The sequence below is a fragment of the Sphaerodactylus townsendi genome, linkage group LG01 (assembly GCF_021028975.2).
Source record: "Sphaerodactylus townsendi isolate TG3544 linkage group LG01, MPM_Stown_v2.3, whole genome shotgun sequence".
Taxonomy (NCBI): Eukaryota; Metazoa; Chordata; class Lepidosauria; order Squamata; family Sphaerodactylidae; genus Sphaerodactylus; species Sphaerodactylus townsendi.
In genome coordinates this window covers 42,062,365-42,074,945 of record NC_059425.1, presented here as the reverse complement: position 1 = coordinate 42,074,945, position 12,581 = coordinate 42,062,365, and the positions used below count along the sequence as shown (strand labels likewise).

Below are 12,581 nucleotides of genomic sequence, written 5' to 3'. Positions count from 1 at the left end.
GCTGTTTGTCTGTCATGTAGTTCTCATCTATTTAATTCCTTTCCTAGAGTCAATTATTTGATGTAATAAAAATAAATGTCAATGCAATTATATGATGTGACTGTAGAACACTCATAATGGAATATACTTTAATGCGATGTAAATCAACCAAGCCTTATATAATCTGCAAATTAGCCTGATGCAACACTCGCAAACGTGGTAAGAGGAGAATGAAATGCTTCTGTGGCCAAGGAAGGTGTTTTTCTGTAGGACTCGATAAAAAAAGATTATTAGAAAACAGGACCCATATTTTGAGCTGAGCAACGTCTGAAAGCTCTATCTTGTTTCATGCTGAACCCATGCTACAGGGAAAGAGATGCGACTAAATAAAACACATGGATGGGACAAATTAACAATAGGGACCTTAAACCCAATGGAAAGGCAACTTGGAAATGGTTTGAAAAATCACTCCAACCAATATTCTGCTAGGACAGTCCCAATCAAATGGAAAAACACACACATTATGAGCCCTGTCCATATGATCATATTATCCCACACTGTGGTATCACATGATGGACACGGGTTCTATGTTCCTGGGTGCATGTGTGAATGGGTTTTGTTATTGTGTGCTTCAGATGCAGTCCTGGGTGGGTTTTTTTTTAAAAAAGGTCCTTAGCATTTTTTGATTTCTCAAAGCTTTTGTAACATATGATACATATATAAGCAAAACCTCTATCTTAACCAATTAAATACTTGTACAATGGCAATTCTGATTTGCTTTGAAATAATTCATGAGAAACTTTGGATGGGCTCAAGTATTCCAATCTAAAAATGGCTTGTTCTCTTGGCTGACTGAATGGAATTTTTAGATGTTTATTAGTGCAGTAGTTTTTGTGAAAAATCTTCTATATAACCTGCATAAGTTCAAGAGAGATCTGAAAAGAATACAAAGTCTGCATGTCTTAATGTTTTGTCTCTAAGTGTCCTGATATCACCCTGTCGTGCTTCTTGACCCATTTTCAAGTTTCCTTCTTCTCGTTCCCCTCCTCCAACCCATTCTTATTCCCTCCTTTACTGCTACTTTCCTTACTAACTTGCTCACTTCTTATTCCCCTACCCTTCTTCTATGAGTCTCTCTCTCTCTTATTTTAAACTCCAGCCAGCTTCAAGGTTTGCTGAAGGTAACAGAAGGTTGTAATGCCAACAGAATTGATGGGGATGGCCGGGGGTGGGGAATTGATGGGGATGGCCGGAGGCGGGGAGAAACCTGTAGGCCATTTCCATATATTAAAAGGTAAGAGTTCCTTGAGTTCTCAGGTTGGCAGAATTTGTCTTTATTTTGTGTGTCTATGGAACTATGACACCACATCCATAGCATAACCACTGGGGGGAGGGGAGAAAAGTGTGTTGACTATAAGAAGAGATAGTAAAAGTAAATACACAAAGTAAAGACTGTCACTCAAACACAGTCACTGATCCGCAGATACTTGCAGATTGTAAGTAAGGCCAGCAACCACAATTTATTTCAACTGGATAAATGTCAGGAAGCTCAAGATATTACACTATTACCTAAAACATCTGCTATCACTATGCAAATATTGAAGGAAATACAAAAACAAGTGCAGTGCCACATGCACAGCAGCTATTTAGAGGTGGTACTGCCTATCCTGTATTGGAATTTCAAAAGCAACAAAGTTGGGGACTCCTGCACTACGAAAAAAGATTTCCAAACTTGAGGGAACTGCCAAAGAAATAGTTCCAAAGGGAAATATAATCCTTTAAATCTCCAAATATGCATGACAACAAAATATGAATATAAAAACCACCACCTTATATGAGTCTGTCAAAAATGACAGATTCTGTCCAACCACAGTCAATACTAGCTTTTCTTTCAGGGTCAGCGAATCATCAATTTGTGTCAACATATCTCTCAGTCACCTTTACTTAGGACTTACATCCATTCTCATTGTGGTCAAGTCACAACAGTATGATATTTACCCCACAATCCTGCACATATATACCCTCAATAGTAAAGTTGGTGAGGTTTGAGGCTTACCGCATCCTCAAATGCATTTGTGTTCAGTGGCACTCTAAGAGGTAGTACAGCTCAGATTTAATCACGTGGAAGAATATGCAGGAAAAATATTTCCCATACATATATACACAGAGAAGAATCAGGTGAATGTTAAGAGAATTCTGCCATGGGGAACGGTCACAATGCATGGCAGTTTGTGTTTGGCTTGACAAACCACAAGTTGCAGAAGCCTTCTAAAGGAAAGGCTGGAAGATGGCCATAGCTCAGCAACAAACCACTTGGATTGGCATGCAGATAGTCTCAGGCTGAAGTCTTGCCATCTCTATTAAAAGGATATCAAGTCGCAAGAGAATCTATTCTACTGAAGACCCCGAGGAGCTGATGCCAGTCAGAGAAGGTAATGTTGAACTGATTCTGTATAAGGCCACTTCATGTAGTCTGATGAAAGTATTACAGATAGCTGCTGGGAGATTTTATCTTCTGATTACAAACTGATCACTAAGAGGGAATGCCAATGCAAAGGCCTTAGAATCCTATGCTGTACATTTTGGGTTTAAGAACTACCTTGCAAAATAGGCTTAACATCAGCTCAAACGATTCTCTATTGGAGGGTTGTACATGTCCGTTGTGCTTGATGGAATGCTGATCTCAATCAGAGTTTTGTACCACAACACTAACTGGCCCTCAGATTTATATTGGCTAGTGGCTTATCAAAAAAAAATCCCCTCTGAAAGAAACAAAACCCCATATTCATAATATGTTCTTAACCATAAAGTGGTGGGAGTCCAGGAAATTAATTTCTGAATGATGGGCAATAGCAATAATTTCCTCCTCTTGGACTTTCCTTTCATGAGACTGTCAGAGCTGGATATAAACAGGCTCAGGAATCATTACCTCCATAAAGAGATGCTGAAATATTTCCAAAGCTTCATGAAGAAATGTTTACATTGGAAAATCAAAATGATAAGGCCACAAAAGCTTTCTGTATGCCTTTGATAATAGGCGAGGAATGACTACGTTTTGCTCTTAACATCCTTAAGAATGTTCTTCCGTCCTTCTGATATGTACTATCAAAATAAACATCCAAGTAAATCTGAAGCCACAAAGTGAATTCAGACTCAAGGTAACCTTTAAAGCCTGTACCTGTGTTTCTCCTCAAAGAATCCCTATTTTGTTTCTTTCACAGGAATAAAAGTTGAGTTGACAAGCATCAAATGCGGGGGTGGGGTGGAGAATACACACAGTGAACCCCAACAAAGCAGCAGAAACAAAATCTATTGTATTATGCAGGATAATGTAGCACACCTAAAGATATCATAAATGGTTTTTAATCCCCGCCCCCTCCACTATACACAGACACAGGCTACGACAGATGAAACAGTAAATGTTGTTTCTGAATCACCATCTAAACTATAGATAAAGACTGTATGCTGAAATAGTCCTCCACTCAAACAAAAATCACTACACATAAAAAAACAACTAGCAAGTCATTGACAAGGATTCAACTATTATTTTCTCTGATGTTCAATTTTTTTAATGTCCAAGATTATGAAACACCTTTACCATCTCAAATGCTGCAGGCTGCAGACACCTGTCCACCCACATATTAGGATGAGAGGAGAGATGAATGCGAAATAAATCCTAAAAAAAATTATTTTGATTTCTGATCATGAACTCAAAAAGTAAATGTACTTGTTTTTTTAAAAAGTAATGTGGCACTTAACAATTCACTGGAAGCTTTTTTCAATGTATTTTGGTGCAGTTTTCTTGAGTGATTATGTCCTTAGCATTTAAAATGTAAAAAGTCCCATCTAGTTCAGCACGCTTTTCTAACAGAGGGCAGTCACAGTTTCCCAGAAGCCGACTAACATAGCACAAGGGCAACACTCTACCTATACTGTTGCCCTACTTCCTGCACCAGCATTCAGAAGCATACTGCCTCTGAACCTGAAGGGTCTGGCTCATTCTGCACATGCAGAATAATGCATTTTCAAACTGCTTTCAGTGCTCTTTGAAGCTGTGCGGAATGGCAAAATGCACTTGCAAACAGTTGTGAAAGTGGTTTGAAAACGCATTATTTTGCGTGTGCGGAAGGGGCCTCTGTTTGTCATGGGTAATAGACCTATACTCCATTATTATTGCATGGATTCTTTTATTTGCCAGTCTTACAGGATGATTATTAGCTGGGCAATCCTATGCATACTTACTACAGCCAAAGACCAATAATTTTGAAGGACTGAGATGAGAGCAGATATTCACAGGAATTCACAGAGATGGGAGCACTAATTTTATGAGATAAGGGGGAAATTATATCTGTAACTTTCTGCACACCATATATGAGTTTTTAAAACCCTCATTACATTTCCTCTCAGATGTCTTCCCCCAAACCCAAATATCCTAACTACTTTAGACTACCTTCATATGGTCAGGTGCTTCAGCTCAAATACCAGGGCAGATTTACTATAAAATGTAGACTCAAGTAGATACTGGTTTGTTGCTGTTTTCAGTTCTGGGGGGGAAAACCTCTAGAAAGAAACTGCACCACTGCATTTTGGTCTTAATTTTGACTTCATACTAAAGGAGTACAATCTTCTTCAAAGCTTTCATTGCAATCCAATATACAGTTACTTCAATCTAAGGCCACAGAAATAAATGGACTTAGATGACACTAAGTCTACATTGGATTTCACTGTAGAATTTAGAGACTAATTGCAAACCTAAGAGTAGTTCCTTGAGATAATCCCTATTAAATAGCCCAAGGGGGAAGCCCAAGGGGGAAGTTGTAATAATAGGGCACCAGGAAGAATCTGAGTACACCTGCTTAGGACTGCTGTCTAATGTAGTTACAGTGAAATTGCATGCAGTAACTCCAGTCCAAACCTACTGATTTCAATGAGCCTAGCCTATAGAATCTCGTCACATGATTTCTTTCTTAGCCTATCAAAGACTATTAGCTACAACGGAACCTCTGTATACCTTTGAATACCCAGTGACTAGAAAGCAAATAGAAAGGGTTTTTGCCTTTTTATCCTGCCTCTAGACTTTCCAGAAACATTTTAGCCATTATTAGTAACACCATGCTTGAATGGTGGACCTTTGTCCACAGACAACATTGTTCACAGGAAACCTTCTGCTTCTTCAGACAGATAACAGAGAAAACACATCAGGTAGTCAGAAAATACAGCTGGTGGAAAATGAGATCAATGCCCTTAATCAAGGCCTTGACTACATAACAGGGAATCAGCAAAGCCATTCAGAGGTCAATAATGGTTGGAGGAAAGAAAGGCAACTTCTGCTGGGAAGTACATTCCACTTCATAGATAAAGACCTGTCTACTATTGATGTAAACCACTCTACACTCACATAAAGTCCCCAAGAGCAGTACATATTTTAGTCCTCAAAGTCATAAAACATAATGCCAGTTCAGAAGCTATAATAATCTTTGGGATTGGCAATATAAGAATTGCTTGCTAAATTGCTAAAAAATGCAGTAATCTCCAAAGTGCTGGTGCTCAGATCTTGCCTATGGACAGATATCAGATCTAATCATATGGATGACACTTGTCAGAGCTTTGCACACCTTGGCCACAAAGTAGTGGGCCACATGTCATGTTATGTGCAAACAACTGAAAAGCTCTCCCTTCATGCACATGGCCACCCTTACTGTTCACGTACTCCCAGAGGTCAAAGGGCTTTCAAAGAAGGCTACAGCTAGAAAGTTAGAAATCCTTACATATCTGCTCAGGAATAGCTAAGATGCAATATTTCAAGAGTACAATCGCTCTCATTGCAATAATTCCTACCAACATCACAACATCTGAACCAGCATACAAAACATCTACCATGTCCATGGTCCTCTACAAACTCCATTGTACCAAGAACAAAATCCTAGCAATTTTCTTCCTGGTGCCCTATTATTACAGCTTCCCCCTTGGGCTTTCCATTTTCTCACTGTGATGTTATCTTGATACTTTCCTCCTGCTTCACTTTCTGTCTTTTTAGAGTTTTTCTATAATTTGGCCACACAATGGCACAAGATTATGATCCACTATTATTGTACTATTTTCCTCCTGCGGTTCCCACTCCTTAATGGACTGTTTTCACAGCTACATACTCATCTCAGCAACAGATTCCAAGTACACAACCGACAGATAAACATCACTGGCATTGAAATGTCAGTAAATAGCTGTCTCATGAAAATTCCTTGTGTACATGGGGCCTAACAAAATTATATTTCCCAAAGAAAATATTAAAGTTGTAAGGTTTGGGCGCGGAGGATGGAATGCCTTTCACAGTGTTTTACATACAAATGTAGACTTGCATCCAACTGACACTCAGAAGCTTAAGACAAGAAAAATATGATCATTTCAAAACATAATAGCAATGTGACAAGAAGACATTCACAGATGTAGAATTTACTTGTTCTGTTTAGAGTTGCTTATGAAATTCTCCCCACCTAAATTTCTATTTAGGTGTTCAGATTCCAAATTATTTTGTCTTGATCACGGAGAAGTACCAATGCCTTTGGGAATCTGTTTAATTTCCTTTTGTTTGTTCTCATCTTCTGTCCCACTACTTTAAGGATATCTAGAAGAACTTGTCCATGCTAATAGCACATAAAATGAAAATTAATGAAAAAGAGTAAACACATTTAAGGTCTGCCATGTGTTGAGTGGAGAAGGTGGATAGTAAGATAATACTAGCATGCATGTATACCAATGAAGTTGATGTGCAACAGGTTCAGCACAGACAAAATAAATACTCAGTAAGAAATTAAATTGTGGGATTTACTACCACCATGATGTTAGTGAAGATCATGAGCATATGTTATGGAGGAAAAGTCCATCTATGGCTATTAGCCATGGTTGAGTAAAGGGAATCTCCATGAACAGAGGCAGCAAATCTCTAAATATCAGTGCTAGGAGGTACTGATGTTCAATAATATGTATTTTAATTTAACTGATTAAACATTCACAAGTGGAATTCTCAACAGAACACTTTTGATAGATTTATTTTATTCACACATTACGGTTCTAAACATCTCTCAGAGCAATCCTAAACAGAGTTACAAACCCTGTTGACTTTCACTGACTTTGAATGATGTAACTTTGTTTGGGATGGTATTCTTCGTCTCTAAATAGAATAGTATGCCACATGATTCCTTCTACCTTTGCCACTTCTCCATCTGCCTCCCTAATGCCTCAACTCTGTCTTGTTTAATCTGTGCAATCATCCCTGTAGTTCCGTAACATCATAACAGAGGATGTTAAAGGGCAAAGGCTCTGTCCATGGTTTTCCTTCTGCCACCTCTGTAGGGTTATTAGGTTGCTATGGTCAGGCTCCCTGACATGGATGCATCAAGATAGGACTGCAAAGGGGACATCCATTTGATCTGCCTTTGTAGGAAAAGTGATCCCAACAATAACCTAATGGCAAGCTCTAACGAGGGACCACACCTTTGATACCACACTGAATGAGATGAAATAAGGTATATATACAAAATATTTGTGTGTGTACTGACTACAGTGGTAAAAATCATGGACAACTATAACAGAGAAACACACACACATACATCTTATTATGTTAGTTTGTAATGTCAGGTTTAATCTTTTCTTCCCCTGGTAGGAATAAATAGCAACTCAATGTGACAACTTGCTCTGGTCCACCACAAAATAATCAAATTATCTCTTTTTTAGATCAAACATGCCATCTTCTCATTTCTCCTGCATGGAAGAGCACTGATGCATAATGCACAGATCCTAGTGAAGAGACATCCAAAAACCAATAAAAGATAAACAGGCGTAGTAATGAACAAGTGTAGTAATGAAGAAGATAAGGACTACAAACAAAGAAAAAAGGCAAAGGGCAGTTAAAAGGGGAAATGAATTGCATGTGATCACCCAGCTACAGCGATCAGCGCTCTAGAGAAAATGGCTGGTTTGAAGGACAGACTCAATGTCATTATACTCCACTGAGGTCTGTTCCTTCTTCAAAGGCTAGCCTCTCCAGACTATATCATCCTCCCAATTTCCAGGAATTCCCAATCCAGAGGCAGAAACCCTGGTTGGTCACCTCAGTTTGAGGAATTCATTTTAGGGCTGCTTCAATGGCTACAATTTCTAGCTGGACACACTGTTTCTAGTTATTCTACCAACTGTATGGAAACCAGCATACCTCTGGAATATTTCATTAGCCCTTGCCCATGATTCTGAAGTACAAACACATGCATGATAGGTCTCAATTTGAGCCATAAACATATGTATTTTTTTATTTTCCCCATTTACAAGATCAAGTCCCATTCACAGTTACTTTACACAGAAAGTTCTAACTGACCACTGTGATGTATATGTTGAACCAGAACACAGGGGAAAAAATCTGAAGAAACCCTCACCTTGTTAAACCTACCTCATTTTGTTAAACCTACCGCCTTGTTAAACCTACCGCCTGAGCTGTGGAGGCTTATCTTCACGCAACGTGTGATTGGTGTTTGGAATATGCTGCCACAGGAGGTGGTGATGGCCACTAACCTGGATAGCTTTAAAAAGGGTTTGGACAGATTTATGGAGGAGAAGTCGATCTATGGCTACCAATCTTGATCCTCCTTGATCTCAGATTGCAAATGCCTTAGCAGACCAGGTGCTCGGGAGCAGCAGCAGCAGAAGGCCATTGCTTTCACCTCCTGCATGTGAGCTCCCAAAGGCACCTGGTGGGCCACTGCGAGTAGCAGAGTGCTGGACTAGACGGACTCTGGTCTGATCCAGCAGGCTAGTTCTTATGTTCTTATGTTCTTATCTGGGGAATTCAGATTAGCCTGTACACTCCCACACACACCAGCTGGGTGACCTTGGGCTAGTCACAGCTTCTCGGAGCTCTCTCAGCCCCACCTACCTCACAGGGTGTTTGTTGTGAGGGGGGAAGGGCAAGGAGATTGTAAGCCCCTTTGAGTCTCCTGCAGGAGAGAAAGGGGGGATATAAATCCAAACTCCTCCTCCTCCTCCTCCTCCTCCTCCTCCTCCTCTTCTTCTTCTTCTTCTTCTTCTTCTTCTTCATTTCTATTCTTGGAAAAACAAAGTTGCACATACTTATAACTGTTGCTCATTGAGTGTCTTCTGTGAGACATGCATGGGATAGTACAGGCTGGATGTGAAGAACTTACTAGAAAGCTTCCAGAAGCTTCAGGGCTCTTAGAACCCAGCCACCCGCCCTCCTGAAGACTAGAGAAGGCTGGTTTCCCTCCTTAACACTCATGTAACAGAGGTGGGGAGTGCACTGCCAATGTAGTTGAACACTAATGAGGTAAAATGGCAGCCCACAGTGGGGAAAGGAGGGAGGGATGTGTGCCTGTGCAGAAGACGTTCAATGAACAACAGTTACAGCTAAGTGAAGCTTCTGACTCACATGAATCTCATACCTGCTTCTTGGGGGTCTAACTGTTCCCTCCTCTTTTCCCTTTCTAGGCCCCTCAGCCCAGTTCTTTTGCTACTGTCTACGCAGTTACTAAGACAAACAGGTGAGTAGTATAAATTTGTTTATGAGATCATGTGAATTATGAATTTTGAAGATAGGTGAGAGGAATGTAGAAAACAGAATAGTACCTACTGATTCATTTAAGCAAGTAAATAAAAAAATATTTGCAAATCTCACAATATGGTTGCAAATGAAATATGGCCGAAATCCACAGTCTGTATGACCCAACGAACAAAATGGACACCACTTCTGCATGTGTATCACCAAAAAGGCCCATGGGACACATTTTAAAAATTTCAATTTACTGACAAACTATGGTCAAAGTCAATGAAGCTGCTGATTAAAACTTTGCTAAGTGCTGCTGTTTGAAACCCAGCAATTACTTATTCCCTTCTCATCTTTTATTCTTACCTCACTCAATACAGCAACGGCCAGATAGCTTCCAGTTCTTTAAACAGAGTGCAGAGGCTTTGGGAAATGAATCCCCAAACTCCTAAACCAGGGGGTCACTAACCTTTTCTTTAATGAGAGCTACTTCTGAGTAATGAAAAATATCCAGAGCTACTCCACCCTCCAAAGAAACTTTCCAAGCTTTGTTCTCTCCTAGAAACAGAACATGGGCTAGGAAGAACACCAAAAATGAAGCTTTGATGGAGGTTCCTGTCCTCAAAATTGGTATGGAAAATGCTGTCAACTTGCAGCCAACTTACATAGACCCTTTAGGGTTTTCAAGGCAAGAGATTAACAGAGGTATTTGTTATTGCCTGCCTCTGTCTAGCAACCCTGGACTTCCTTGGTGGTATTCCATCCAATTACTAACTAGGGCTGACACTGTTTAGCTTCTGGGATCTGACAAGATTGAGCAAGCCTGAACTCCAGGTCAATGTTGTTGTTTTTTTAAGTCAGGATGGCTATGGTGTAACTTGATGGGAGAGAATTTACATTTCAAATAACTTCTAAAACAGGAGTGAACTGAGCATTACTTTTCTCTTGTAGGAACAGAAAAGTGGAAAAAAGCTTCATAAAAAGAAGGGCCGTTTCCGCATGGCCGTAAGGGCGCCTCCACGCCAGCAGGAATTCCGCCGGCGTGGAGGCGGAGGCCGTTCGCATGCAGGCATGCGGACGGCCTCTGGAGAGGCCGGCAGGCGGCAGGCGGCTCCGCATGGAGCCGCCTCTTCCCCCCTTCCCTTTCCCATGTACCTCTCGTGTCGCCGTCCTGCTGGCCTCCTCAGCCCCGCCCACGCTGCCCTCCGACCTCCAGGGGTCGGAGGACAGCGAGGGAGGGACTTAGGAGGCCAGCAGGATGGCGACACGAGAGGTACATGGGAAAGGGAAGGGGAAACAGCGTGTTCCCGGCGGGCCGGGAAGACGCTTTCTCCTCAACAACAACCCTTTAAAGGGTTGTTGTTTAGGGCGGCCTGACGCCGCCCTGGGGAAGGGGGAGTGCAGTCAGGTCGGCGCTGCTGTGCTGCAGCAGCGCCGCCTGTGCGAACGGCGGCCTGGGGGCGGCGTTTTTACCGCCCCCAGGCTGTCGTTTTTGGCCCGTGCTGAAAGGGCCGATGATTTAGAGCAGCCACAGTAACTTGCATACCTCACTTTAATGTTATGGCTGAAAACAGCCACAGTGGCACAACCCATACAATGCCCTGATAAAGCAGGAGCTCCGCCCACCAGAGATAAGAACCCTTTTATTGTTGTTCTGATCCTTTATTCAAAGAGGTCAGACCTTGCAGTCTTACCAGGAACGGTGAACTCTCAGCTCACTGCAACCTCGGATGTAGCCAGACACTTAAGTAAATAATTCAGAAGCTGAAGCAAGATCAAGGCTAGTTATCCCAGGATAATGGATTGTGAATACATGCTCTGAATCCCCAACACTTCCAGGTGGACTTTCTGAATGAATATGTTTCACGCAGGACTTTCTTTTCTAGCACATCCATTATTATTATTATTTTTTAAAAACTCTCCTATTTTACATCTCTATTAATATTCATATATGTAAGTTAGTGGGGGTACCTCCCACTACCAGGAGGTAGTGGGGGGAGTAAAAGAGAGGGTGGGTATGGAAAGCAGGATCAAATCAGAGATTTTTCAAGGACCATTCCAAAGATCAGTTTCTCATGCCTGGAGCAATAAGCTAATTCAATAATGCATACAAATAATCACGTACAAACACCATTGTTAGTTTTTTACTATTCTGAATTATGCATGATTTTCTTCTGCTAAGATTATAATCTGGATTTTCATTAGTGCATTTTAGGGTTTGCAGGGCAGGAGGACAGGGTCAGTATACATGTGGTGGTGGTAGGCACATATGTTGTAAACTGTTCAACTCATCCCTGGCTTATTCAGTAACGCTCTGAAAAGCCGTAATTCTCTGTTAGCTTTTCACTCGTATCCATAAAGGTAGAGGCTCCAGAAGAGAGGATGAGAGCAAGGTCTTTAAAAATGTTTACAGGCCTCTCTTATTACAGAGTAATCTCCCAAGGATATCCCATCACCCTGAGTTATGTTTGTAATTACCATCCTGAATTTCTCCTCTTGTTCAAAGGCTCATGAAATCTGGCACAGGGTTGGGTATATTGCATTGTGCTCCATCTGAAGCAGCTGCTTGGTACTTTCACAATGGAATGAGTCTGGCTTATGGTGCACTCTGTAGGATTTTATATTATCAGTATTTATGGGAGGTTTGCCTTACAGTGGCTTTTTTTAATTGCAGAAATACACTGAGGCACTAGTTCTAAAAAGTGTAAGGGGCAGGCTGCCTTTTGGAAGCATGGGCCATTTCCCAGAAAGAATCAACCCCTTCCCTGGAATAACCCCTTCCCTGGAATAGGATTTCACTGACCCAGGAACTCAGGCGCCAATGATAGAAATCAGTGGAACAGCCATCTTTTTTCACCCCATGAAATAATTTTGTTCTGCCATTTTAAGAAGGATGGGGAGGCCCAGCAGCCCCTGTGAGATCCCTTTTCCTTGCAACTTGACTGCCCCTCAAACTGAGGGCAAAAAAGTCAATGTTGCAAAGCGATACAAATGTACAAATCTAGGCAGCTACCATCATGAACTGGGAAGGCCTATTATAAGACTCCTGGGAAGT

General features: G+C 41.2%; 1 protein-coding gene across 34 annotated transcripts in view; it reads right to left on the bottom strand.

The window, feature by feature from the left end:
* Window positions 1-12,581, bottom strand: part of NRXN1 (neurexin 1) — a 1,129,265-nt gene that overhangs the window by 234,898 nt on the left and 881,786 nt on the right. The window lies entirely within an intron of this gene.